The 27,307-nt window shown below is 37.7% G+C and overlaps 2 long non-coding RNA genes across 3 annotated transcripts in view; one reads left to right on the top strand and one right to left on the bottom strand.

The window, feature by feature from the left end:
- The window catches only part of LOC125082538 (uncharacterized), a 29,199-nt gene extending 8,376 nt beyond the window's left edge, over positions 1–20,823 (bottom strand). Inside the window, exons 1-2 of the long non-coding RNA XR_007122009.1 lie at positions 20,359–20,823; positions 14,492–14,493 (exon numbers count right to left, since the gene is read on the bottom strand). This is a non-coding gene — a long non-coding RNA (uncharacterized LOC125082538). The remainder of the gene's footprint in view (positions 1–14,491; positions 14,494–20,358) is intronic.
- LOC125082536 (uncharacterized) overlaps positions 1–27,307 on the top strand; it is a 116,140-nt gene that overhangs the window by 64,963 nt on the left and 23,870 nt on the right. Inside the window, exons 2-3 of one of the 2 annotated variants that reach the window (XR_007122006.1) lie at positions 2,410–2,454; positions 15,320–15,400. This is a non-coding gene — a long non-coding RNA (uncharacterized LOC125082536). The remainder of the gene's footprint in view (positions 1–2,409; positions 2,455–15,319; positions 15,401–27,307) is intronic. The other variant, XR_007122007.1, reaches the window with a different exon arrangement.

The following is a 27,307-nucleotide window of genomic DNA, read 5'->3' as shown; positions in this document are numbered from 1 at the left end:
TGGATGGGCTTTCTACCAGCCTTTCTCCTTTACAGTAGCACAACGTGAAACTTTCTAAAGAGACCGTGGGGAAGGGAGAGTACAGGAGGAAGGGGCTCTGCTGCTGGGTTTTGATACCCTAAAGGTTGGTCAGCTGTATAGGTGTAAGGACATCTTGTGGGACACTGCCACAACCATGTACCCAGAATATGCAGTCCTTTAGCAACTTTGTAGCTCCAGCCTTAGCCAGTGATCACTTTCCCACAGACCTACCTCCATTTTGGGTCCTCTGCTCTGCATGGAGGGCTGACCTAGGTATCAGGGTGGAGGAGAAAGCCAAGACTGAACTTGGGAACCTTAAAAACTAATAGAAAATTATATCTGAATATAATTTATTTGAATAGTATAGCACAAAATAAAAATACCATGGTGGTAAGTTGTCAGTAAATCATCTTTTGCTCTTTTTAATATGGTTTCTGCATCTTAGGTTTTATAAGTATTTACATGAGACATGGGTCTGACCACCAAGGGGCACAGAATTGTATTGAGCAAGATATAGGTCAATGTAAAAATCACAAAGTGACTTGTTCAAGCATGAATGTCAAAGGTATTCAAGAAAGAGGGCTATTAGTGACTGGTATAATTACAGAAGGCTTCATTGAAGGGGCAGAAGTTGTGGGACGATTGGATTGGATCTAAAAGAATTGGAACCTGGAGAAAAATTAAGTGTCTCTGGAGAGCATTGGTTAGAAATTATGGAGGGATTGCCAGGACACCATCTGGTCTACAGACAAAATTATGGAAAAATCAGATTGGAAATATATAATGGATCCACACCATAGAAGAGATGTTTTATACTGTTAGGAAAATTCAATTTATCATTGTAGCTGGGCAGTACTATGTTTTCTACATTTTCTCCCTCCTTTATTTGTTTTCCCATTCTTATCCCTCAATAGTACCTTTGCTACAAAGGATTATATAGCTCCAACAAGCACTCGATGTTTATGATTCTCTTTAGTTTATTTGTGCATTGGCATCATTCCCTCCATTTTGCAAGAGGGACTTGTGGTAAAATGTTTGGCAGCCATTTCACAGGCCATGACATCAGTCTCTGTGCTTGTGTCTCCAGATCACAGTTAGACTGCCATGCCTTGAAATGTCTCTTACCCTTAATGTGGCTGAGTGCAGTTTCACTTGGCCTTTGATTTCACTTTTCTCTACTTGAGACACATGGCTGTGGATCTGGCTGACTGTTTAGCACTTTGCCCTTACCTATTAATCTTGCCCTGGAAAGCAAGGCTTGCTCTCTGACCTCAGAAGCAAGTCTTTCAGGGTGAGCCTGCCTCTTCCCTATGCAGGGGATATCTTTTTGCTTGACATGCCCATAAAGAAATCAATGTGACCTGCAGAACTGCTGAGGCTGGGAGATGGAAAGGGTCTTCATTAGGCCAATCCAATCTCTAATCAGATCTTCTCCAGCTGGCAGCAGGTGATGGGGAATTATTACTGGTTTGCTGACCGAGGAGGCTGAAGGAACCCTAGGAAAGTGAATGCTTCTCTCCCTCCTCCTATTACCAAGATTAGCCTCTCATCTAACCTCTCCCACCCACTGATCACCAAGACCCAGCTCTCCCTTCTTCCAAATGTGCTATCCCCCCTGGGAAACTTGGTTTCTAAGTTCTCTTTGTAGAAATCGTTTCTAAAAAATGTCTCTCTGAACTAATTCTTAACAAAGTGTTATATTACAACCAAAACTTTAACTTTTCTTTAATGTCCAGTTATACATAAGCAAAGCAATCCCTTTCCTGATTGTATAGCTACAGTGTTTTTCTAGGGCCTGTGGAATGTTCTTTTGAATATCCTATAGCATTCTGAGGATGAATTTCAGTTTTAGAAAATTGAAGAATTATATATGGTTGATCCTGATATGCAGCATAAGGACTCTAGCGAAATAATGTAATTCTAAGTTAAACACAGATTTTTACTTTAAAAAAAAAGTGATTGAGATTTGTAAATTGGCAGTAATCACTTATGTGTCATCATTTCTGAGATTCTGCATCTTACCCCCACATGGCATCTGCAAGATCCTTTAATGCTTGTAGTGTCCTGGCAAGGAGCATACCTATATTGTATGCTATCACATTGTGTCAAATATATTTTTTTAGAGAACTTTCTCTCCTTTCAGACAGTGATGTCTTAGAAGGCAGTAAATATGTCATAGCCATCTTTGCACAATATCTGGCACTTAAAATATGCACAACAAATATTTAGTAAACACATAAAATATTGACTGGGAATTATTTCAGTAAAGGTGAGAAATTCAAATAGCTCTATGGCATTTTTTCCCCCAAATATATTTATTTTTCCTCTGGCTGATGACTGTATGTAATTTTTGTTTCTCCTGATTGTTGTCATTCTCTACTTTTCCAGTTTTCTAAAGTTATTCTATTAAACCAGAGAAAAGAAAGTTACAAGGTAAGAAAAAATACATCTCTGTAATATAGACAGTTTTACCTGTTCGGGGCCATAATTAAGAGAAAGCATCTAATATAAGCAAAAGCATGGTTGATTTGGAAATGTGAATGGGTCTGTTACTTGTTTTTCTCTTTCTAGCTTTACATATATACAATCTATGAGATACGTGATCCACAGATGAACTAAATGAAAGGGGATTCAGCCTGAGATAGAATTTTGTAAAGACAGGGTAAAATTTGGAAAAGGGGGACTTGTAGATGAAGAAACAGCTTGATCAGGAAGGTTATGTTCTGGGGGAATGTGACTAGACTAGTGTAACTGGTGCAGAGGATTTAGTTTAGAAGAGAAGTCCAGGTTCCCTGTGAAACAGTATGCAAATATGACAAGGTCATATGTGGGGGCAATGATGGCATTCAAAAAAGCCAAGCTGTCAAACCATTTCTCTGTCCTTGCAAAAGAGCATGTCTGTCAGGGAGTTGTAAATGAGTTGAATTTGTGTTAAGTCTGGGGAGACAGGAGACTTGGAAACAATCCAAGGCCTGTGATTGAAGCTTGCCATCCATGGCTATCTTGATGCTCTTTACTTTTTTCGAGAATGGTTTCCGACCTCTGCTCTGATTATCTCCATCCTCTCCCTTCATACTCTAAGGCCCATCTCCTCAGCATCACCTTCCCTAAGTGCTCTACCCTCAATGATCTCTCCATTTTCTGAATGTCATGAGTTCTGATGCTTGATTAGAGAAGATTTAAGATTAATTTAGCAGTGAGGCATTGCATGAAGTAAGGAGGGCAACACAGAGTGACACAGAGGCCATTTAGAAGGTGATTTCCATATCCACATGTGAGGTGATGAAAAGATGAACGTGAATAGAAAGATTGGAAATCGGAAAAAAATATGTTAAAGAATCAACATGAGGGGCGCCTGGGTGGCTCAGTCGGTTAAGTGTCAGCCTTTGGCTCGGGTCGTGATCCCGGGGTCCTGGGATCGAGCCCCACATCGGGCTCTCTGCTCTGTGGGAAGCCTGCTTCTCCCTCTCTCACTCCCTGTGCTTGGGTTCCCTCTCTCGCTATCTCTCTCTCTCTCTCTCTGTCGAATAAATAAAAAATAAAAATAAAAATAAAAGAATCAACATGAATTAGTTATCAGATAAGGAACAGGCAAGAAAGGAGGAAATCTGAAGTTAGTTTTTAAGTTTAACAATTAATTTGACACCATTAAATATTCCTAAGGAAGCAGAAATCTGAAGGAAGGGGTCTGAAGGGTTGATTAGAGGCAAAGGCCCAGGACATTATAAAGGAATACATGGGGTGGGGGGTGTTGAAGCTGTGGGGATAGATTGGGGTGAGCAGCTGAGATTGTGGACCCATAGTACTGAGAGATAAGGGCTTGACTTGAAGATGTGAAGGTCATCAGGACAATCAAGAGCTCACTTAGTTACTGTGTATTGATTGATCCATAACTGTGGCTTATACTCCTTTCAGTGTAGAGGGAAGCCTGACTGCTTGCTGCAACGTTTCAAAATGTTGCAAAACTGCAAAAACCATTGTGAAAACTGCAACACATTGGACACTGCCAAGTTTTGGGCAACAGCATTTTCTTTTCCTCCTTTCCATTCAGTCATTGTTAAGGATTTGATTCTAAACAACTTTTTGTCCCCAACGCAGAAGGTCCAGTATCTAATTTTAATGTTTATAAAAATTGAATTTGAGCTCTTAAAGTTTCTGTTCTGTGAAAGTTAATGGTTTCGGGCAAACAAGGAAGCAGGGAGTGGTGACATTGGTATCTGTTGTTGTTGTTGTTGTTGTTGTTGTAAGTCATTCTTTTTGATCTATGTACTTTTCCTATCTTGTGCTCTAAATATTAATATAATTTTCACACACACAAAATACCTCCATACACATAATAAATAAGAAGTCCCAAACTTAAAGCTTTTTGGGATTTCAATTTGATTATTTTAAAAATAAAACTGCTGTCAGCTTTGTTTGTGGAGAGGGTTTAGCAGCTCTGTTTACTCTAAAAGTAATCACTTCTTGATTCAAACTGCTTCACCAGTAAATAGAATATCTTAGGACATTAATTATATGGGAGAGAAGTCAGCAAGAAGTAGCTGTTACAATTCATTACTGTACAAGAAATAGCAAGAGATGGGAGAAAATGTAAAGACAGAAATAATTGTTAGTGCTTGGTTGTGAATAGGATTGGGATAGATGGATTGGAATTGGTTTATCTTTCTCCTTCATGACAAACTGGAACATAGGCCAGAGAGGGAGGTTAGGTAAAAGCAGCCAGTCACCCACAGGTTTAGTGCTCTGGAATACTGTGAACAAAGAGACCTCTGGCAACACCTTTTGAAAATATATATCTATAAATTAATATTTTTATACAAAACAATTTATTTCAGCTCATATGGTTGGGCAAGGCCCCATGAACTATTTTGTCTTAGGTTTACAAACTTTTCTTTATACCAGTTCTTCTCAAAGAAGATCTTTCTAGAGACCAGAACATATAAACCCTGCTCTGGGGTAACCACAGTACAACCTGAATTTCAGCCATGTACTTGCACAGTATCTCCCTCCCTTCACTCACCCCTCACACCCTGAGGCACCCCTGAGGGACACTGGCACCCTACAGAGCACAGTATAAAGACTTCTAATCTCCCTGTCTAGGTCCTCGCATTTTACAGATGCTAAAACCTAAACCTAGAAAGAGGCAGCTTTTTGTTAGCACTTATTCCATTTAGTTTTGAGGAAGCTAAACAATTAGAAAAGGTCTGTTGATTCAGGCCTATTTTTCATGAACCTATACCTTGACTTATTTCAGGATAATAACATCAGAGGAGAGTTTCAGTGTCATTATTAACTCAGCACCTTCCAGCCTCATCTTCAAGTTACTCCTCCTTCATATTGGCTTACATTTATTTAATATCTCACCTAATTTGATATAAATAGTGAAGTAGGTGATAGTAGGCAAAATCATATGATAATTTAACTGGAGGTTTAAATGCAATGGGCATCAGGCTGGAAATTATTTCAAAAGAAAGCATAATATAGATGTACATACAAATGTTGTCTTTCTGGATACCTCTGACCGTATGGAGAGAGCCACATTCATTGGTGAATAACCCTGATGTGAGCACTCATGAACACGTGCAACCACATTGGTGTGTGAAGATGAAAAGATTATCAGGAGACATTGCATGACCAGTTAGGGTGAAAGCTGAAAAGTGCAATGTAGGCAAGCTAAGGTGCTTTGTAACTGCGTGGCTTCATAAATGAAAGGAAGGGTGCACAAAAGCTTCCTTATTATAGGAAGGTACAGAGCTATACAGAGGAAGGAAAAAGGCAGAAAATAAAACATAAAGGAGAGAGATTGCTGCCCAGCAGCATGGTTATAAGAGAGAAGACTTGGGGAAGTGAAACCACGAAGAGAAAGGAGTCAAATACCAGTGACACTGGGAAAGAATAGACACTCCTGCCATTGTTAATCATTTGGGGCAACATGGAATCCTATCAAGTTTGTGACAGAGGACTCAAGAAGCTAGCTTTGGCATCTGAAAGCAAACAACTGGGTTCTGGAAGTGTTGTAATTCCATCACTGTCTCTGCCCCTCGCCTTAGTGAGTAGTCTGGGATGAAGAAGATGTGGCTCCCACCCATAAACACAGAGAACAAACTAATGGTTGCCCGAGGGGTAGGAGTGGGCAACGGGCAGAAGAGGCGAAGGGGAGTGGGAGATGCAGACTTCCAGTTATGGAATGAGTAAGTCACAAGAATAAAAGGCACAGCATAAGGAATATAGTCAATGATATTGTAATAACTTTGTATGCTGACAGATTGTAGCTACTCTTGTGATGATAGCATAAGGTATAGAGACATTGTACACCTGAAACTAATGTAACACTGTGTGTCAACTATTAAAAAAAAAAAAAAAGTTGTGGTTCCTAAACTTCCATTAAGGAATTAAAGCCTCATACTTAGCTTTAAGTGATTTGACAGAATGCCTTACCTTAAGCCCGAGAACCTGGAAACTATTTTACACAGGCCTCTTTTGATTTCCCCAATGGGTTACGTTCTCAGCTCGCTCCTTTTCATTCCCCTCTTCCTAGATATGCCACAGATTTCAAAGAGGAGAATTAGACTGCTCAGGGAACACCAATTAATACCTCATTTTTCACTGTAATTGATGCTAGCTGCAAAGAGAAGCATGCTGTGTCTATGCTCCGTATGTGCTGCGTGCCGTGGCTGTTCCTTGATCGTTCTTTTTCCTGATGGCTGCACACACCAGTCATATGGTAGCATCTCAGGGAGAAGGGTACTCATGCACAGTGCCATCTTCCCCCTCACAGCAACTTCCACGTCATAAACAGTCCACCACCTCCGTTAAAGTGAAACTCTCAGCAAGTTTTCTAATGTCAACTACATGAGTTCTCGCCCTGCCTTTGACATTCATTTGCTAGATAAAGTTAAGAAATCATTAAATTTATCTTGACTTTAGGTTACTCTTTTGGATGATATAATAATTCATAATCTACTAATCCGATAGAGTTATTTATAGGGTTGAGTTAAATACATGAAAAGTTTTTTATAGAAAGGTATAGAAAATATATTAGTATAGGGGCTTACCAATATTTTCAGATTGAGTTTTTATAAATCAGTATCTCCATTGTTCAGGTCTAGAATATACATATTATATGATTTTGCAAATTATTGCACTTTAATTTAACTTGCAAATATGTTAGGTAAGGTCAATTTACAAAATACATGGAATCAGATACAGTCTTTATAATGGTAGATCGATCCCAGCAATCCATATAGTCCTACCCAGTTCCTTTTTGTAGAAATATCTTAATCACCATACACGGAGAGTCATTTATTTAACAACTAGACAGCAACCAATTTACATTTATCAAATTCAAGACCTTCCTCAAACCAGCCACTTTGTAAATTTCTTGTTATCAAGGTGTACCTAGTCTATGAAATAAGGTAGCAAATTATTATAATTAAATCTAATAAGTAATTTCATGTAAATATATGCATAAAATTGAAAGCAGAATGAAAGAAATTAGGACTTATTTCTATTGTGTTTTTTTTTATTTTATTTTTTATAAACATATAATATATTTTTATCCCCAGGGTACAGGTCTGTGAATCGCCAGGTTTACACACTTCACAGCACTCACCATAGCACATACCCTCCCCAATGTTCATAACCCCACCCCCCTCTCCCAAACCCCCTCCCCCCATCAATCCTCAGTTTGTTTTGTGAGATTAAGAGTCACTTATGATTTGTCCTTATTTCTATTGTTAGCACAACTTAAAATGAAGAGATAAATTTAGAAAAATTCATGGTTAGTCCCAGGACTCTAGGATCATAACCTGAGCCAAAGGCAGATGCTTAACCACCTGACCACCCAGGTGCCTCCAAGATTCATTAGTGTTTTAGCATGTATGAGAACTTAATTTCTTTTTGAGGATGAATAATATTGCATTATATTTACATACCACATTTTATTTATTTATTCATGTGTTGATGGACACAGGTTGTTTCAGTTTTTTGGCTATTGTGAAAAATGCTGCAATGAGCATGGATGTATAAATATCTGATTGAGTCTGTGTTTACTACTTGGGGATATGTACCTAAGTGAAATTATTGGGTCATATGACAATTCTGTGACTTCCTTTTTTTTTTTTTTTTAATCTTTAAATATCCCTATGATTTATTTTTTTTTATTAACATATAATGTATTATTGGCTTCAGGGGTACAGTCTGTGAATCATCAGTCATACACAATTCACAGTACTCACCATAGCACATACCCTCCCCAACATCCATAACCCAGCCACACTATCCCTCCCCTCTGACCCCCACCCCCCCCAGCAATCCTGAGTTTGTTTCCTGAGATTAAGAGTCTCTTATGGCTTGTGTCCCTCCTGATTCCATCTTGTTTCATTTTTCCCTCCCTACCCCCCATGGGCCCCCACCCTTCCTCTCAAATTACTCATATCAGCAAGATCCTATGATAATTGTCTTTCTCTGATTGACTTATTTCACTTAGCATAATACCCTCTAGTTCCATCCATATTGGAACTAGCAAGATCCAATTTCCATCCATGTTGGAAATAGCAAGATTTCATTTTTGATGGCTGCATAGTATTCCATTGTATGTATGATGTGTGTGTGTGTATGTATATCTCACATCTTTTTTATCCATTCATCTGTTGATGGACATCTAGGCTCTTTCTGTAGTTTGGCTATTGTGGACATAGCTGCCATAAACATTCAGATGCACGTGTCCCCTCAGATCACTACCTTTGTATCTTTAGGATAAATACCCAGTGGTGTGATTGCTGAGTCATAGAGTAGCTCTATTTTCAACTTTATGAGGAACCTCCATACTGTTTTCCAGAGTGGCTGCACCAGCCTGCATTCCCACCAACAGTGTAGGAGGGTAGCCCTTTCTCCGCATCCTCGCCAACATCTGTTATTTCCTGACTTGTTAATTTTAGCCATTCTGACTGGTGTGAGGTGGTATCTCACTGTGGTTTTGATTTGTATTTCCCTGATGCCAAGTGATATGGAGCACTTTTTCATGTGTCTGTTGGCCATCTGGATGTCTTCTTTGCAGAAATGTCTGTTCATGTCCTCTACCCATTTCTTGATTGGATTATTTGTTCTTTGGGTATTGAGTTTGCTAAGTTCTTTATAGATGTTGGACACTAGCCCTTTATCGGATATGTCGTTTGCAAGTATCTTCTCCCATTCTGTCAGTTGTCTTTTGGTTTTGTTCACTGTTTCCTTTGCTGTGCAAAAGCTTTTGATCTTGATAAAATCCCAATAGTTCATTTTTGCCCTTGCCTCCCTTGCCTTTGGTGATGTTCCTAGGAAGATGTTGCTGCGGCTGAGGTCGAAGAGGTTGCTGCCTGTGTTCTCCTCAAGGATTTTGATGGATTCCTTTCTCACATTGAGATCCTTCATCCATTTTGAGTCTATTTCCGTGTGTGGTGTAAGGAAATGATCCATTTCATTCATTTTTCTGCATGTGGCTGTCCAATTTTCCCAACACCATTTATTGAAGAGCCTGTCTTTTTTCCATTGGACATACTTTCCTGCTTTGTCAAAGGTCATAGGGTAGTTTTATTTTCAACATTTTGAGGAACCTCCATGCTGTTTTCCAGAGTGGTTGCACCAGCTTGCATTCCCGCCAACAGTGTAGGAGGGTTCCCCTTTCTCTGCATCCTCGCCAACATCTGTCATTTCCTGACTTGTTAATTTTAGCCATTCTGACTGGTGTGAGGTGGTATCTCACTGTGGTTTTGATTTGTATTTCCCTGATGCCAAGTGATGTTAAACACTTTTTCATGTATTTGTTGGCCATTTAGATGTCTTCTTTGCAGAAATGTCTGTTCATGTCTTCTGCCCATTTCTTGATTGCATTATTTGTTCTTTGGATGTTGAGTTTGATAAGTTCTTTATAGATTTTGGATACTAGCTCTTTATCTGATACTTCACTTGCAAATATCTTCTCCCATTCTGTCAGTTGTCTTTTGGTTTTGTTGACTGTTTCCTTTGCTGTGCAAAAGCTTTTGATCTTGATGAAGTCCCAATAGTTCATTTTGCTCTTGCTTCCCTTGCCTTTGGCGATGTTTCTGGGAAGAAGTTTCTGCAGCTAAGGTCGAAGAGGTTGCTGCCTGTGTTCTCCTCAAGGATTTTGATGGGTTCCTTTATGACTTCCTTATTTAGGAAGGAATAAGTTTGGACTACCAAACTTATATACAGTGGTGTCATTATTGTACATTGTGACCAGCAATACACAAGAGTTCTGACATCTTTATACCCTTGCCAACACTTGTTATTTTCCTTTTTTTTCTTTTTATTATAAACATTCTAGTAGGTGAAGAGTGGGATCTTTTGTGCTTTTAATTTGCATTTCCATGATGATTAGTGATCTTGAGCATTTTTTCATATTTTTTATTTGTAATTTGTATATCTTATTTGGAGAAATTTCCATTCAAGCCATCTGTCTATTTTTTAATTGAGTTATTGTTGAGTTATAAGAGTTCTTTATATGTTCTAAACATTAAATCCTTATCAGATATATGATTTGCAACTATTTTTTCCCATTCTGTAGGTTGTTGTTTTTTCCCTTCCTTGATAATGTCCTTTAAGGAGCAAATATTTTTTGGCTTTGGTGAAGTCCAATTTTCTGTTTTCCTTTTGTTACCTATGCTGTTTGTGTTATATCTAACAATTAATTGACAAATCTAAGATCGTGAAGATTTACTCCTTTAAAACTGTAAGTTATGGAAAACAAAAGAGCAAGTAGTAGTGTAATGATCAAGAAGCACAGAGATGTAGTAGAGATTACTACATTCTGGAAGATGTTATTCCTAAATGTAGTTTAGCATAATAGAAACAGAATCCTGGAGGCAGAATATGCTGGGTACTGTAATATCTCATGAGCTCTGTCTATTTAATAGAAAATAGAGAGATGGGGAGCATTGCAATTCAGTGCCACAAAACCACATGACACATTACATACATGCTTGGTAGATGCTAGGGATCAGGTGAGGAGATGCAGCCTGCAATCTGAAACCCTCCTGTGGATAAGAGAGGAGGATTTTGCCAATATACACAGAGGGACAGTAACCAAGAAAAAGTCTTACTACCTATCTGTTGATAACCGTTAAATCTGTTTATATCATATCTTGCTTAGATATGAATTTTTTAAAAAGGAGGGAAAAAGTATAACGAAAGATATACCTAACTATAAGGAAAGAGGAATCCTATACAAACAGTTGGAAAAAGACATACCCTTGGTAGAGATTGTGTTACTGACCCTGATTTTTCACCTCTATTCATATACACTTCTTTTGCTATATTACTTTAGAACCTCTTCCACAAAGGCAGCATATTGTATTTCCCTATCCCTTGACTTTGGTATAGTCCAAAGTATATTTCCCTATCCCTTAATTTGACCAAAAGAATGAGGCAAATATGACAGTATGTATACCAGTTCTGAACCTAGGCCTATGAGGGCTTGTATGCTTTGACTTCCTCTCTTGTATAACTGTGACCATGAGAAAAATATGTGTGAGCAAGCCAACTGGTCAGAAACAGAATAAAGTATAGGTAGAGAAAGCCTCTTTATCCAGTTTACCCATTTGATTTCAGTCTAGATTAGGCCATACCCATACGCAATCCACAGATGCATGAGTGACGATGACCAATTTTTATTTGACTCATTAAATTTTAAGGTGGTTTAAATATGCAGTTCATTCTCAAGCAGATTCCTAAAACTTATCTATTGCAGGAATTGGGGGAAAATGAGGTAACTGAAGATTTCAAAAGGCTATAAGATTATTTGACCTCCATGAAATATAAGCAGAATGTATAAGGAGATAATTCTTGAGATGAAAAAGTGGGATAAAGTAATATGAAAATAAGAAAAAAGGTGATTTAAAGATGTGTTTAAAGTAAACTAGTCATGCAAGCAAGAATGAAAGTATTCACAGAGGATGAGAATATAATTCATGGATAGGCAGTATTTGACTATCTCCGAATGTACAATAAAATTAAGTAAATAGATACAAAGATTAGAGACATTTGTAATACAAGTCTCTTAAAAAGGAATATTTTAGAAACTAAAAGAAATAAAGAAACAAACAAAAACCCTTATCTTAAAAAAATGAAATAAATTTTCCTGAATCAGAGGGAGAGTGGTTGAACATGTAGGTCCATACCAAAGAGTTTTTTACCATAATCCCATGAAATGAATAACAAGAAACCACTTCTTCATAGATTCTGACTGTGATTTTAGTTGCAAAAATAAAATTTTCACAAATAGCCATGTAAAGAAAAAAAAAAGAGGACCAAAAAAATCTGATTGTTTCCAGACTTCTCCTTTGCAACATTAAAATTTGGAAGATAATAGAATAAAGTTTGTACATTATCAATTCATGATAATTTTCTATTTCAAAATTATCAAATAATAGAAGAATATTATTTAAATTAAAGTATTTTAAATTAAAATACTTTAAAAGTATTTTAAAATTTAAAATTTAATTTTAAATTAAATTTAATTTAATTTAATTTAAAATTTAAATTTAAAATTTAAAAATTAAAAATAAGTAATTAAAGACTAAGAATAGAGAGGGCTTTAAAACTTTACTCAATAATTATTAAGTTGACTGAAAAGCGAAGCAAGATTAAGAGCTCAAGATCAGGGCTGTCTGGATGTAAAATTCTGTATGTCTGTTTGTAATTTTTTTGATTCTCAGCTTAGAAATTCATTCGGATTATACTACTGATTACAAAGTAGTTTCTATAGCCCTAGGGAAAAGCTTGGCCCTTTAGGTTCATCTTCTTTGATACTTTCATAGAATCAGAAATGAGGTTCTTTCAGCAGAAAAATTCCAAAGAAAAAAACGAATAATAATAATTTTTTCTCCACTAATGCTGAGGAATTTAAGAAATAATTTGAGGATTTTAAAGGTAACTATTGGATGACCTAAGACCTTATAGATTTTTTAAATAAGAGGAGACCAGTAACCATAGATATGTCTCTTATCCAAAATCCTGTTTATAAATTTCTCATTATCAAATAAAATATGCAGTATGCTCTCAAGTGTGTATTATTGTGATGGAATGTACCAATTTTGTAACAATTATTTCTGGATTTCCTTCTTTTTGCGTTTGTAAACTTTTCCAGGTTTCCTGAGGAAAAAAAAAAATAGTAATTACTTTTATGATAGAAAAAATATCTTGGGGTGCTTGGGTGGCTCAGTTGTTAAGCTTATGCCTTTGGCTCAGGTTATGATCCTGAGGTCCTGGGATCTAGCCCCACATTGACTCCCTGCTCGGTGGGGAGCCAGTTTCTCCCTCCCCTGCTCCCCCTGCTTGCGTTCCCTCTCTCACTGTTTCTCACTCTGTCAAATAAATAAGTAAAACCTTTAAATTTTTTTTTAATAAAAATAAATCTTAAAAGAGGAATGTAATATCTGTATACTTCTTCCTCATAAGATTTTTGTTATATACTGATGGCAGTTTTGTATTTTAGTGGTAAAGATGACATAACCGTCTTCAAGAAATGATGTGAGAAGAAACAGTATTTCTTTCATTCTGCTGTGAGTCCTATATTTTAATGTACAAAGAACAGTTAGCTGTGCTACTGATTTTTTTTTTAAGATTTTATTTATTTATTTGACAGACAGAGATTACAAGTAGGCAGAGAGGCAGGCAGAGAGAGAGAGAGAGAGAGAGGAAGCAGGCTCCCTGCTGAGCAGAGAGCCCGATGTGGGGCTCGATCCCAGGACCCTGGGATCATGACCTGAGCCGAAGGCAGAGGCTTTAACCCGCTGAGCCACCCAGGCGCCCCTGTGCTACTGATTTTAAACCACCTAATGTTTGGTATTCCTTGTCAAAGAAAAAACGTACAAATCAACAGTTTGGTAAAATTTTAAGATACAGCAATAATGTCACATTGAATTATTATTTGTAACTACTCATGTTTCTATTAGTTTTTCCATGAAGAGCATGCAAATATGTATGTATACATATGCATACACATATATAGCTGCTATTTCCAGTGTCATTATTATACCATTTCCAAAGCCATTTAGCTCATTCTCTAGAAATAGGAAGTTAACAGTTTGAACCTTCAGAAATTATGAATTGTAACTAGAAACTTCAGAGCAGCATTTGACCTACAATTATTGCCTTGGACAAAATTCACCTGTACATTCTTTCTCCTATCTGTGATATTCATGAGCCTGGAGGTGGATGGTTCACTGCCTGTGCCAATTACTTTTAAATAGTTTGATACAAAAAAAATAGTTTGATATATCAAGTATAGTCTAAATAAAGTTTCTTCCGTGAATATTGGAGAATTCAGCTCCAGTCAGTACCTTATTGTTAATTTGCAAGTGGGTTGTCAGAATATTGCCATATGCTAATGGCAGCTGTGAAATTGGGAAATTATTGATGGTGTATTTGAATCGTGGTTTTCTTGGAGATCATCTTCAGGAATAGTACCTAAAACCACTGCAGTGAACTCTTGAGAATAATTTTAAAAACAAAGCACTGTTTTCAACTTTCTCACTCATACCTCTAATGAGATTGGAAATCTTATTTTCATGTAGTATTAAACATTAGGATGACACTTCTAACTTTTTCCCTCTTTCCTCATTGACTCTGACTTGTAGTTGGTTGTCTCTCCCTATTGCACATAGGTTATAGGACTTTAATGGAATTCTATAACTGAATCTGAACCCTGATGTTTGAGAAAACTTAAGTCTGATGTGGCAGAGAGGAAGTCAGTTAGGATAGGCCAAAACTGCTATTGAAGACTGCAGTAACTTTTTAATTCCCTCTAAATAAATGTTTGGAGTTATCAGTGAACTTAAGTTATTCCACTTCTGTAGGAAGATGGATAGTAAAGCAATTTAAGTGATCCTTATTTATACAGAAAAGAAGGAATTTCTCTTTTGAATTGGGAAAATTCTAGAAAAGAAATAATAAAAATTCTCTTTAAAAAAAAATGTAAAAGACTTGCTTTTCCCATGAGAGATAGGGATTGGTGAATAGGAAAAAAAAAATAAAAAGAAGAAGTGTATTTTTCCTCTTCTCACTGGTCCTTAAAGGAGTGGAAGAGGGAACTTGAACTGGGTATGGGAGCATAGTTAGAGGCACATGCATTAGGAGAAAGCTTACCTCCCTCTCAGACATGGAAACAACCAGGCAAAGCAGAGGGGTGGCTGGTAAGAGACATCTTTGGGAAGAGTATGGCCTGTGACTCTAGCAACACTCATCTCTAGTAACCAATAATGGTTTGATTTCCTGCCTTCCCATTTCCTTCTATTATCCTCAGATCTTCAGTGAAACTGTCTTCAACTGTCTTGCCTTTGGTGACCTGGTCTGAACTATGCCTTGGAGTGTTCACAGAGCCCAGGTACGAATTTGAAAAGGGAGACAATTACACAGAATGGAGAAACCAGGTAAAAGTTCATCTTAATTGGGATCTTCAGGGAAGAGCTGCAAAATACCTACCCATCTAGATCACTTAACAGGCACATTAGATTTGTGGAATGCATAAATACTCCTTAGAGATTACCGGACATACTTGGGGAGTGGAGCTCAGGGGAATCCAGTAAAGGTTAAACTTCTTCCAAACATGTCAGATGTGGGGGCCAAAAGATTACTACACTGACAGTGAAGGCATCTGACTCAAAAAATTAAAGAAATTGGATACCTTGACAAAGCAACATGAATAAGACTGTAAGAAAAAGTTGTAGCAAAATTTACTAAGGTGTTAACAGCAGGAAATGATTTTTGTATTTCTTTTTTAGTTCATGTTACATAGCTGAATCTATATATGATTGCATATTCCTATAATTCCATATCTATGTGTACATAAATAAAAAAGAATTCTCTCAGTCATTTAGGTTTTATGCATTTATTCAGGATTGAAACCCTCTGTTTTCTAGATATACTTCCTTTGTCTGTATCATCAGAAATGAAAAGTTTGTATAACCCTAGATCTCTACCTTAAAGATTTAGTCTTTAGTCCTATAATATAAAAAGTAAGGTTCACATTATCTAATACCTTTGGGGGTGAATCTGCAAATGTTTTTGCAGGTAAATAAGGGATTATGTTTTCTGGTAGGTGGAAAGCTGTGTAGGATTTAATTCTTAAGGGAATTGCCCTTAAGAGTGAAGAATGTGCTGCTGGCCAAGAGTAGCCATAATCTTACCTTTTGGTTCCCAAAGTTCAATTTGATTTTGCTCATCCATTCATCAAGTGTATATCTAAACATGATGTTTTCCCAGGCAGTGTGGTAGGCAACAGGGTTCCAGAGGGAATGAGGCATTCCCTCTGCCCTTAAAGAACTCAGAATCTAAGAGAAAATAATAGTATAAGCTGATACTTATGTCCACCTAATATGTGCCAGGCTCTGTTTTAATGCTAGCCCAAAGTCAGGGCAGAGCTAACTCTCCCTGAGGTATGAGGAAGAAATAGAATTTGAAGTGAGCCTTGAAGGACAAAGAAGGCAAAATGGAGCACATTCCAGATGGAAGGAGCAGTATGTGTAGATTCATGCACATGCGAATAAGAAGCTGTGTGATAGAAACAGGGAAATTTAATAGTAGCTGAATAGATGTTGCAGTGAGGAGCTGTCGTAGCAATAGCATAGACTAGTGCTGGTGATAAATACGAGAAAGTAAGCAGGTAGGAAATTAAAAATTGAGCCCCTTCTCTGGCAGTTACTGTGGTAGAAGTACTGTTCCTATTATTCAAATAAAGCTTTAATTAATATTTACAAGGCATCTATTATTATCATCACTGTTTCACAGACAAGAAAATGGATAAAAATAAATGCAAAGCATTAAGTATCTTCTATAAATTTGCACAACTAGGCAGAACTCCAAGAAGTTTGTCTTCTTGTTGATGTGCCACACATAAAGGATGTTATGTGGCATCCTAAGATTTCCACCTTAGACCACAGGCGGTGGTGGATGGTCCTTACTTAGAACCACAATGTTCATCTTCCTTGATTCATTCGTTCATACAAAAAATTATTACATTCCAGTTGTGTGCCTGGCATTGTTTTTGGTGTCTGTGCATAATCCTTTAGAGGAAGATAGGTATGGAAAATTATGCATTCAAGACAGCTAGGAGGCTGTGATAGAAGCATATTGATGGATTATCAGGGTGCCAAAAAGGAAGTAACAAAGCCTAGTATGGAGGCAAAAGACAAATGTGTTAGGAAAAGCTTTACAAGGAAATGATGTTTAAGCAAAATTTTTTAAAAGGTAGTAAATTAGTAGGGGTTTTGAGAATCCAGCATACATTCTAGATACATAAAGAAAAATAATCACTTGGAAATATATGTAATTCGGTATAATAAACAGTATAAATAAGTTGGGGTATAGGATTCAAGAGGTAGTCAGGGGCTAGATTATGAATAATCTTATATTCCAAAAGGAGATTTTCACACCACAGATGGTGGCCCAAATTCAGATAGCAGATGTACTTTTTTTTTAATTGCTCACACAGTACTTTCTAAACTAAAATTAGTCATAAAAAAGAAGAAAAAAGAAAGAAAGAAAGAGAGGGAGAGAGGGAGGGATGAGAGGGAAGGGAAGGGAAGGGAAGGGAAGGAAAGGGAAGGGATGGGAAAGGAAGGGAAGGAAAGAGAAGGGAAGAGAAGGAAAGGGAAAGGAAGAAAGTCAGGCAACATGAGGCCCCCAGCTTTGTTTTTCTTTTTCATCCTTCCCTTGATGATTTGGGGTCTTTTCTGGTTCCATATAAATTTCAGGATTTTTTTATTCCAGCTCTTTGAAAAATGTCAATGGTATTTTAATAAGGATGGCATTGAAAGTATAAATAGCTCTGGGGAGGATAAACATTTTAACAATGCTTATTCTTCCAATCCATGAGCATGGAATATTTTTCATCTTTTTGTGTCTCCCTCAATTTCTTTCATAAATGTTCTGTAGTATAGATCCTTTACCTCTTTAGTTAGGTTTATTCCCAGGTATCCTATGGTTTTTGTTGCTATTGTGAATGGAACTGATTCCTTAATTTCTCTGTCTACAGTTACATTGTTAGTATATAGAAGAGCAACTGATTTCTGTGCATTGCTGAATTGCCGTATGAGTTCAGTAATTGGGGGTACAGTCTTTTGGGTTTTCCACATAAAGTATCATGTCATCTACAAAGAGGGAAGGTTTGACTTTTTCTTTGCCAATTTGGATCCCTTTTATTTCTTTTTATTGTCTGCATTGCTCAGGCTAGGACTTCCATGACAATGTTAAATAATAATGGTGAGAATGGGCATCCCTGTCATATTCCTCATCTTTAGGGAAAAGCTCTCAGCTTTTCCCCATTGATAATGATATTCTCTGTGGGTTTTTCAGAGATGGTTTTTATGATATTGAGGAATGTTCCCTCTATCCCTATACTCGGAAGAGTTTTAATCAGGAACAAATGTGGTATTTTGTCAAATGCTTTTTCTGTATCAATTGAGAGGATAATATGGTCCTTGTCTTTTCTTTTATTGATGTGCTCTACCACATTGATTGATTTGCAGATGTTAAACCACCGTTGCATCCCAGGCATAAAACCCTGGGTTTTATGGTCGTGGTGAATAATCCTTTTAATGTACCGTTGGATCCTATTAGCTAGGATCTGGTTGAGTATTTTGGCATCTATGTTCATCAGGGATATTGGGCTGTAATTCTCCTTTTTGATGGGGTCTTTGCCTGGCTTTGGGATTGGGGTAATGCTGGGCTCATAGAAGGAGTTTGAAAATTTTCCTTCTGTTTCTATTTTTTGGAACAGCTTCAGTAAAATAGGTATTATCTCTTCTTTAAATGTTTGGCAGAATTCTCCTGGGAAGCCATCTAGCCCTGGATTTTTGTTTTTTGGGAGGCTTTTTATTCCGTTTCATTACTCGTTATTGGTCTATTCGTATTGTCTGTTTCTTCCTGTTTCAGTCTTGGTAGTTTGTAAGTTTCTGGGAAGGCATCTGTTACTTTCAGGTTGGTTAATTTGTTGGCATATAGTTGCTGGTAATAATTTCTAGTAATTGTTTCTATTTCCTTGGTGTTAGTCATAACCTCTCCCCTTTCATTCATGATTTTATTAATCTGAGCCCTTTCTCATTTCTTTTGGTTAAGTTGGGACTGTGGTTTATTGATCTTATTAATTCTTTCAAAGAACCATCTTCTAGTTTCATTGATCTGTTCTACTGTTTTTCTGGTTTCTATTTCATTGATCTCTGCTCTAGTCTTAATTATTTCTCTTCTGCTTGATTTAGGTGTGTGTTTTTTTTTTAAAGATTTTATTTATTTATTTGACAGAGAGAGATCACAAGTAGATGGAGAGGCAGGCAGAGAGAGAGAGGGAAGCGGGCTTCTTGCTGAGCAGAGAGCCCGATGTGGGACTCGATCCCAGGACCCTGAGATCATGACCTGAGCTGAAGGCAGCGGCTTAACCCACTGAGCCACCCAGGCGCCCTTGATTTAGGTTTTGTTTGCTGTTCTTTCTCCAGCTCCTTTAGGTGTAGAGTTAGCTTGTACATATGGGATTTTTCTACTTTTTTGAGGAAGGCTTGGATGGCTATGTGTTTCTCCCTTAGTACTGCCTTTTGCAGTGTCCCATGAGTTTTGGACTGATGTGTTTTCATTCTCATTTGTTTCCATGAATTGTTTTAAGTTCTTCTTTAATTTACTGGTTGAGTCACTCATTCTTTAGCAGGATGCTCTTTAACTTCCAAATGTTTGATTCCTTCCAAATTTCTTCTTGTAATTGAGTTCCAGTTTCAAGGCATGGATGGAACTGGAGGGGATTATGTTAAGTGAAGTAAGTCAGAGAAAGACAACTAATCATATGGTTTCACCCATATGTGAAACGTAAGCAATAGCACAGAGGACCACAGGGAAAGGGAGGGAAGTCCAAAGGGAGAGAAATTAGAGAGGGAGATGAACCCTAAGAAACCATGGACCCCAAGAAACAATCTAGGGGTTTCAGAGGGAAGGAGGATGGAGAGAAGAAGTAACAGGGTGATGGGTATTGATGAGGGCATATGCTGTGATGAGCACTAGGTGTTATACTTAACTAGTGAATCATTGGACACTGCATCAAGGACTAATTACGTACTACACAGAGGCTAACTGAACATAGTAAAAAATAAAATTAAATAAAAATAAAAAATAAAATGGTAATGTGTAGGAGATAAAAATAAACATGGTAATTTTGGCTACCCCCCAAAATGAAATGAAGTAAAACAAAATAAAATTGAATTCCTATTATTGAGAGAAAAGAAAAAGAAAAGAAATCACAAAAGATCCAGATTTCTGCCCCTTAACAACTCAGGGGAAGTGCCAACATTGGGCCTGGATTACTGGACAGCAATAATTGAAGCTGAAGAATAGTTCCCTTCGTGAGGTGGATGTGTTCACTTCCCAAACTACTTCCTTTTGTGTTAATGGACTGGTCTCGCTTTGTGTTTGTGAAACTTGTTTGAGGCCATGGGTTCATTCAGGATCACTCACATTGCTTTTTATTTGACTCTAAAAACCCCTGATACCTACTTATATTTTTTTAAATTTTATCTTATTTAAATTCAGTTAATTAACATGTAGTGTATTATTAGTTTCAGAGTAGAGTTCAGTGACTCATCAGTTGCATAGAACACCCAGTGTTCATTCCATCACTTGCCCCCTCTTATGCCCATCTACCAATTACCACATTCCCCCACACTCCTTCCCTCCAGTAGCCCTTAGTTTGTTTCCTGTGATTAAGAGTCTCTTATGGTTTGTCTCCCTCCCTGATTTTGTCTTATTTTGTTTTTCCCTCCCTTCCCCTATGATGCTCTGTTTTGTTTCTTTAATTCCACATATGAGTGAACTCATATGATAATTGTCTTTCTCTGGTTGACTTATATCGCTTAACATAATACCCTCTAGTTCCATCCACATTGTTGTAAATGGTAAGATTTCACTTTTTTGATGGCTGAGTAATATTCCATTTTATATGTTTATGACATCTTCTTAATCCCTGATACCCACTTCTCACACAGTGACTCCTGCTGAGGCTCATTATGATTTTGGTTAATGCAACGATTGTGGAGGTGGTTTTCTAGAGAAGAGCTAAGACCTCAGATTAAAACTAGAAATAGAAGCAAGCAGAGGGTCTTGAGATGCTATGATTGTAAAGAGAACAATAAAAGGTCTACTTGCGTTTAAACTTTGTATTCCTTTTGCTGTTCTTGCAGTGCCTAACTCAGAGGTTAGGTGCAGAATATTGTGGCACATTTGTTGAAACAGTTTTATAAAATGATTTTCTAAAGTGCCTGCTAAAATTCTAGGTTCTATGATGTTCTTCCCAAGTAAAGAATCTTAGAGTAAAATAATAATTTTGGAAAGTTAAGTGCAAAGAAGATTTTGAATGCATTTTAATATATCAAGGTATTTTAGAAGTTACATCTTTTCCAAGAAGAACTAGTTCTTTTGCAGCAATTGGGTGTCCTACAATTCAACTCAATTCTGACACTAAATACCTAGAGTTAGTGTAGACCCCCAGGTTAAAGGTTCATTGCCACAGCACTTCTCTTACTTCAGACACTAGCCACAATTCTTAGGTATCCCAAGGCTACTCACACTTCTGCCCTTCAGACTACAAATTTGAGGGCTCCCATAACACCCCACCCTCAGGTGCAACAATTTTCTGTAATGACTCACAGAACTCAGTAAAGTGCTATACCTAAATTAGAGCTTTATTATAATGGACGCAACTCATGAACAGCCAAGTGGAAGCAATAAATAGGACAGGGGAAGTGGTAAGAGCCACAGAGCTTCCATGCCTTTTCCAGGAGCTCCATCCACCAAAGACACTGACATGTTTGTGAACCCAGAAGCTTCCCAAACCTTATTGTTCAAGAGTTTTTTTGAATCTTCATTATGTAGGCATGGCTGATTAAATCAGTGACTACTGAGGACTGAACTCAGTCCTAGCCCTTCTCTTCTCCCTGAGGTCTGGAGGTGGAGCTGAAAGTTCTATCCTTCTAATTGTCTGTTATTTTCTGGCAACCAATCCCTATACTGAATCTATCTAGGGGCCTCAAGAGTCTCTTCATTAATATGAGACATTCCTATCACTCAGGATATTCCAAGGGCTTTTGAAGCTCTGCATCAGAAATCAGTGCAGAGACCAAATATATTTTCTTTTATTGTACCACAGAAATCCTTCAGGAAACACACCAATTCATTTTTGTTTAAGTTGGTGCTAACCATACAAATTTGTTATAAAAACATTTTTTTAGAAAGATTTTATTTATTTGACAGAGAGAGATCACAAGCAGGCAGAGAGGCAGGCAGAGAGGGAGGAGGAAGCAGGCTCCCTGCTGAGCAGAGAGCCCGATGCGGGGCTTGATCCCAGGACCCTGAGATCATGACCCGAGCCGAAGGCAGCGGCTTAACCGACTGAGCCACCCAGGCGCCCCTATAAAAACATTTTTGATAATTGATTTATATTACATGAAACAAAATTTTGGAAATCTTAATTTATAAAATGGCAAAGCAATCAATGGAATCACTCAAAAATGCATTATTTGTTATAAAAGTAAACAGAGAGACAACAAAACAAAAACAAAACCTGCTTGTATCTCTGAATTCAGACATTTATGAGTATGACCAAATGGTGTTTAGGTGAAAATGTACATTCCCTGTGCTTTCTGATTTTAGGCCATACCTAAATGAAAAATAGTGATTAAAACATTTCTCAGCCTTCCCAGTTCTGCTTTTTTTTTTTCAATTTAATTTAATTTTTTTCAGTGCTCCAAAATTCATTGTTTATGCACCACACCCATTGCTCCATGCCATACATAACCTCCTTAATACCCACCACTAGGCTCACCCAGCCCTGCTAACCCCTCCCCACCAAAACCCTCAATTTGTTTCTCAGAGTCCACAGTCTCTCGTGGTTTGTCTCCCCCTCCAGTTTTCCCCCATTCACTTCTCCTTTCCATCTCCCAATGTCCTCCGTGTTATTCCTACTTCTCCACAAGTGAGTGAAACCATATGATAATTGACTCTCTCTGCTTGACGTATTTCACTGAGCATAATCTCTTCCAGTCCTGTCCATGTTGATACAACAGTTGGATATTCATCCTTTCTGATGGAGGCATAATATTCCATTGTTTATATGGACCATATCTTTTTTGTCCATTTGTCTATTGAAGGACATCTTGGTTCTTTCCACAATTTGGCAACTGTGGCCATTGCTGCTATGAACATTGGGTTACAGATGACCCTTCTTTTCACTACCTCTATATCTTTGGGGTAAATACCCAGTAGTGCAATTGCAGGGTCATAGCATAGCTCTATCTTTAATTTCTTAAGGAATCTCCACACTGTTATCCAAAGCGGCTGTACCAACTTGCATTCCCACCAACAGTGTAAAAGGGTTCCCCTTTCTCCTCATCCTCTCCAACACTTGTTGTTTACTGTCTTGTTGATTTTAGCCATTCTGACTGGTGTAAGGTGGTATCTCAATGTGGTTTTGATCTGAATCTCCCTGATGGCTAATGATGATGAACATTTTTTCATGTGTCTTTTAGCCATTTGTATGTCTTCTTTGGAGAAGTGTCTGTTCATGTCTTCTGCCCATTTTTTTTAAAGATTTTATTTATTTATTTGACAGAGAGAGATCACAAGTAGGCAGAGAGGCAAGCAGAGAGAGAGAGAGGAGGAAGCAGGCTCCTTGCCGAGCAGAGAGCCCAATGTGGGACTCGATCCCAGGACCCTGAGATCATGACCTGAGCTGAAGGCAGAGGCTTAACCCACTGAGCCACCCAGTGCCCCTTCTGCCCATTTTTTGACGTCATTTTCTGTTTTTTGAGTGTTGAGTTTGAGGAGTTCTTTATAGATCTTGATATCAGCCCTTTGTCTATAGTGTCAGTTGCAAATATCTTCTCCCATTCTGTGGGTTGCCTCTTTTTTTTGTTGACTATTTCCTTTGCTATGCAGAAGCTTTTGATCTTGGTGAAGTCCCAAAAGTTCATTTTTGCTTTTGTTTCTTTTGCCTTTGGAGACGTGTCTTGAAAGAAGTTGTTGTGGCCAATGTCGAAGAGGTTGCTATTGGCGCATATTGCCTATGTTCTCCTCTAGGATTTTGATAGATTGCTGCTTCATGTTGAGGTCTTTTATCCATTTTGAGTTTATCTTTGTGTATGGTGTAAGAGAACGGTCGAGTTTCATTCTTCTATACATAGCTGTCCAATTTTCCCAGCACCATTTATTGAAGAGACTTTTTTTCCACTGTATATTTTTTCCTGCTTTGTTGAAGATTATTTGACCATAGAGTTGAGGGTCTATATCTGGGCTCTCTACTCTGTTCCACTGGTCTATGTGTCTGTTTTTGTGCCAGTACCATGCTGTTTTGGTGATCACAGCTTTGTAGTAAAGCTTGAAATCAGGCGATGTGATGCCCCCAGTTTTGTTTTTCTTCTTCAACATTTCCTTAGCAATTCGGGGTCTCTCCTGGTTCTATACAAATTTTAGGATTGTTTGTTCCAGCTCTTTGAAAAATGCCAGTGGAATTTTGATTAGGATGGCATTGAAAGTATAGATTGCTCTAGGCAGTATAGACATTTTAACAATGTTTATTCTTCTGACCCATGAGCATGGAATGCTTTTCCATTTTTTTGTGTCTTCTTCAATTTCTTTCATGTGTGCTCTGTAGTTCCTCGAGATCCTTTACCTCTTTGGTTAGGTTTATTCCCAGGTATCTTATGGTTCTTGGTGCTATAGTAAATGGAATCGATTATCTAATTTCCTTTTCTATTTTTTCATTGTTAGTGTATAAGAAAGCAACTGATTTCTGTAAGTTGATTTTGTATCCTGCCACATTACTGAATTGCTGTAAGAATTTTAGTAGTTTGGGGGTGGAGTCTTTTGGGTTTTCCATATAAGGTATCATGGCATCTGCAAAGAGAGAGAGTTTGACTTCTTCATTACCAATTTGAATACCTTTTATTTCTTTTTGTTGTCTGATTGCTGTTGCTAGGACTTCTAGTACTATGTTGAACAACAATGGCGAGAGTGGACATCCTTGTCATGTTCCTGATCTCAAAGGGACAGCTGTCAGCTTTTCTCCATTAAGGATGATATTCACTGTGGATTTTTCATTGATAGATTTTGTGAAATTGAGGAATGTTTCCTCTATCCCTATAATTTGAAGTGTTTTAATCAGGAATGGATGCTGTATCTTGTCAAATGCTCTTTCTGCATTAATTGAGAGGACCATGTGGTTCTTCTCTCTTCTCTTATTGATTTGTTCTATCACATTGATTAATTTGCAAATGAATCCTTGCATCCCATGGATAAATCCCACCTGGTCATGGTGGATAATCTTTTTCATGTACTGTTGGATCCTATTAGCTAGGATCTTGTTGAGAATCTTGGCATCCATATTCATCAGGGTTATTGGTCCAAAATTCTCCTTTTTGGTGGGGTCTTTGCCTGGTTTGGGGATCAAGGTAATGTTGGCCTCAAAGAAAGAGTCTAGAAGTTTTCCTTCTGTTTTTGTTTTTTGAAACAGCTTCAAGAAAATAGGTATTATTTCTTTGAATGTTTGGTAGAATTCTCCAGGTAATCCATCAGGTCCTGGGCTTTTGTTTTTTGGGAGGTTTTGATCACTGTTTCAATCTCATTACTAGATATTGATCTATTCAGGTTGTCAATTTCTTTCTGATTCGGTTTTGGAAGTTTATAGGTTTTCAGGACAGCATCCATTTCATCTAGGCTGCTTAACTTATTGGCATATAACTGTTGATAAAATTTCTGATGATTGTTTCTATTTCTATTTCATAATTTTATTAATTTGAGTCCTCTCTCTTTTCTTTTGGATTAGTTTGGCCAGTGGTTTATTGTTCTTATTCTTTCAAAAAAACAGCTTCTAGTTTTGTTGATGTGTTCTACTGTAATTCTAGTTTCTATCTCATTGATCTCTGCTCTAATCTTGATTATTTCCCTTCTTGTGCATGGGATTGGCTTAATTTGTTGTTGATTTTTCAGTTCTTAAAGGTGTGAAGAGAGCCAGTGTATTCTGGATTTTTCAATTTTGGATAAAACGACAGGACCCATCCATATGTTGTCTAGAAGAGACCCATTTGGAACCTATGGATACATCCAGACTGAAAATGAAGGGATGGAGAGGAATTTTTCATGCCAATGGGCCTCAAAAGAAAGCTGGGATAGCGATTCTTATATCAGATAAATTATATTTTAAACTAAAGACTGTAGTCAGAGATGAAGAAGGACACTACATCATTCTTAAAGGGTCTATTCACCAAGAAGATCTAACAACTGTAAATATTTAAGCCCCCAATACGGGAGAAGCCAACTACATAAGACAACTGTTAATCAAGATAAAGAGTCATATTGATATGAATACATTAATAGCAGGGGATCTTAACATGCCACTCTCAGTAATAGGTTATCCAAGCAGAAAATCAATAAAGAAACAAGAGCATTGACTGACACATTAGACCAGATGGACCTCATTGATATATACAGAACATTCCACCCTAAAACAACAGAATATTCATTCTTCTTGAGTGCACATGGAACTTTCTCCAGAATAGACCACATACTGAGTCACAAATCAGGGCTATACCGATACCAAAAGATTGAGATTATTCCCTGCATATTCACAGACCACAATGCTTTGAAATTGGAACTCAACCAAAAGAAAAAAGTTTGGGAGGTATTCAAATACTTGGAAGCTAAAGACCGCTCTGCTTAAGAATGTTTGGGTCAAGCAGGAAATCAAAGAACTTAAACAATTCCTCGACACCAATGAGAACAAAGACACATCGCTCCAAAATCTATGGGGGTACAGCAAAGACAATCCTAAAGGGGAAATACATAGCCATCCAACCGTCACTCAGTTCTTCTTTCAAATTTGGATTTCTGCACTGAGGCCCAGGCACAGAGGAGGCAGTGACTAAGGGGCTGTGAGTAGCTCTCCACCATGGTTTTCCTTCCAGACCAGTCTGTACCTACCAGCCAGAATTGGGAACTCGTCCTGTTAGTGTAGTTTTACTCAAAGAACAGTAACCCATCAGGAGGGTTCAGAACACACTTATATCATACCTTCACTGCTCACAGCCAACATCCATCATGCAGAGAGGCCCTTCTGTCTCGCAAGTAGCAATGAGGTTTGGGATGCTGAGTCAAAGGGTGTACTCTGGAGCTGTGTGTATGTAGCTTGAGGCTTCCATTGGCCAGACTGTTAGCACACACCTGAGCTCATGGTCCCAGCTGCTTTACCTGCCCCTGGACATATGGA

This window comes from Lutra lutra, chromosome 12 (assembly GCF_902655055.1).
Source record: "Lutra lutra chromosome 12, mLutLut1.2, whole genome shotgun sequence".
NCBI classification, from domain to species: Eukaryota; Metazoa; Chordata; class Mammalia; order Carnivora; family Mustelidae; genus Lutra; species Lutra lutra.
Note: the sequence above shows the minus strand (reverse complement) of the source record. Positions and strands in the feature narration are given on the sequence as shown.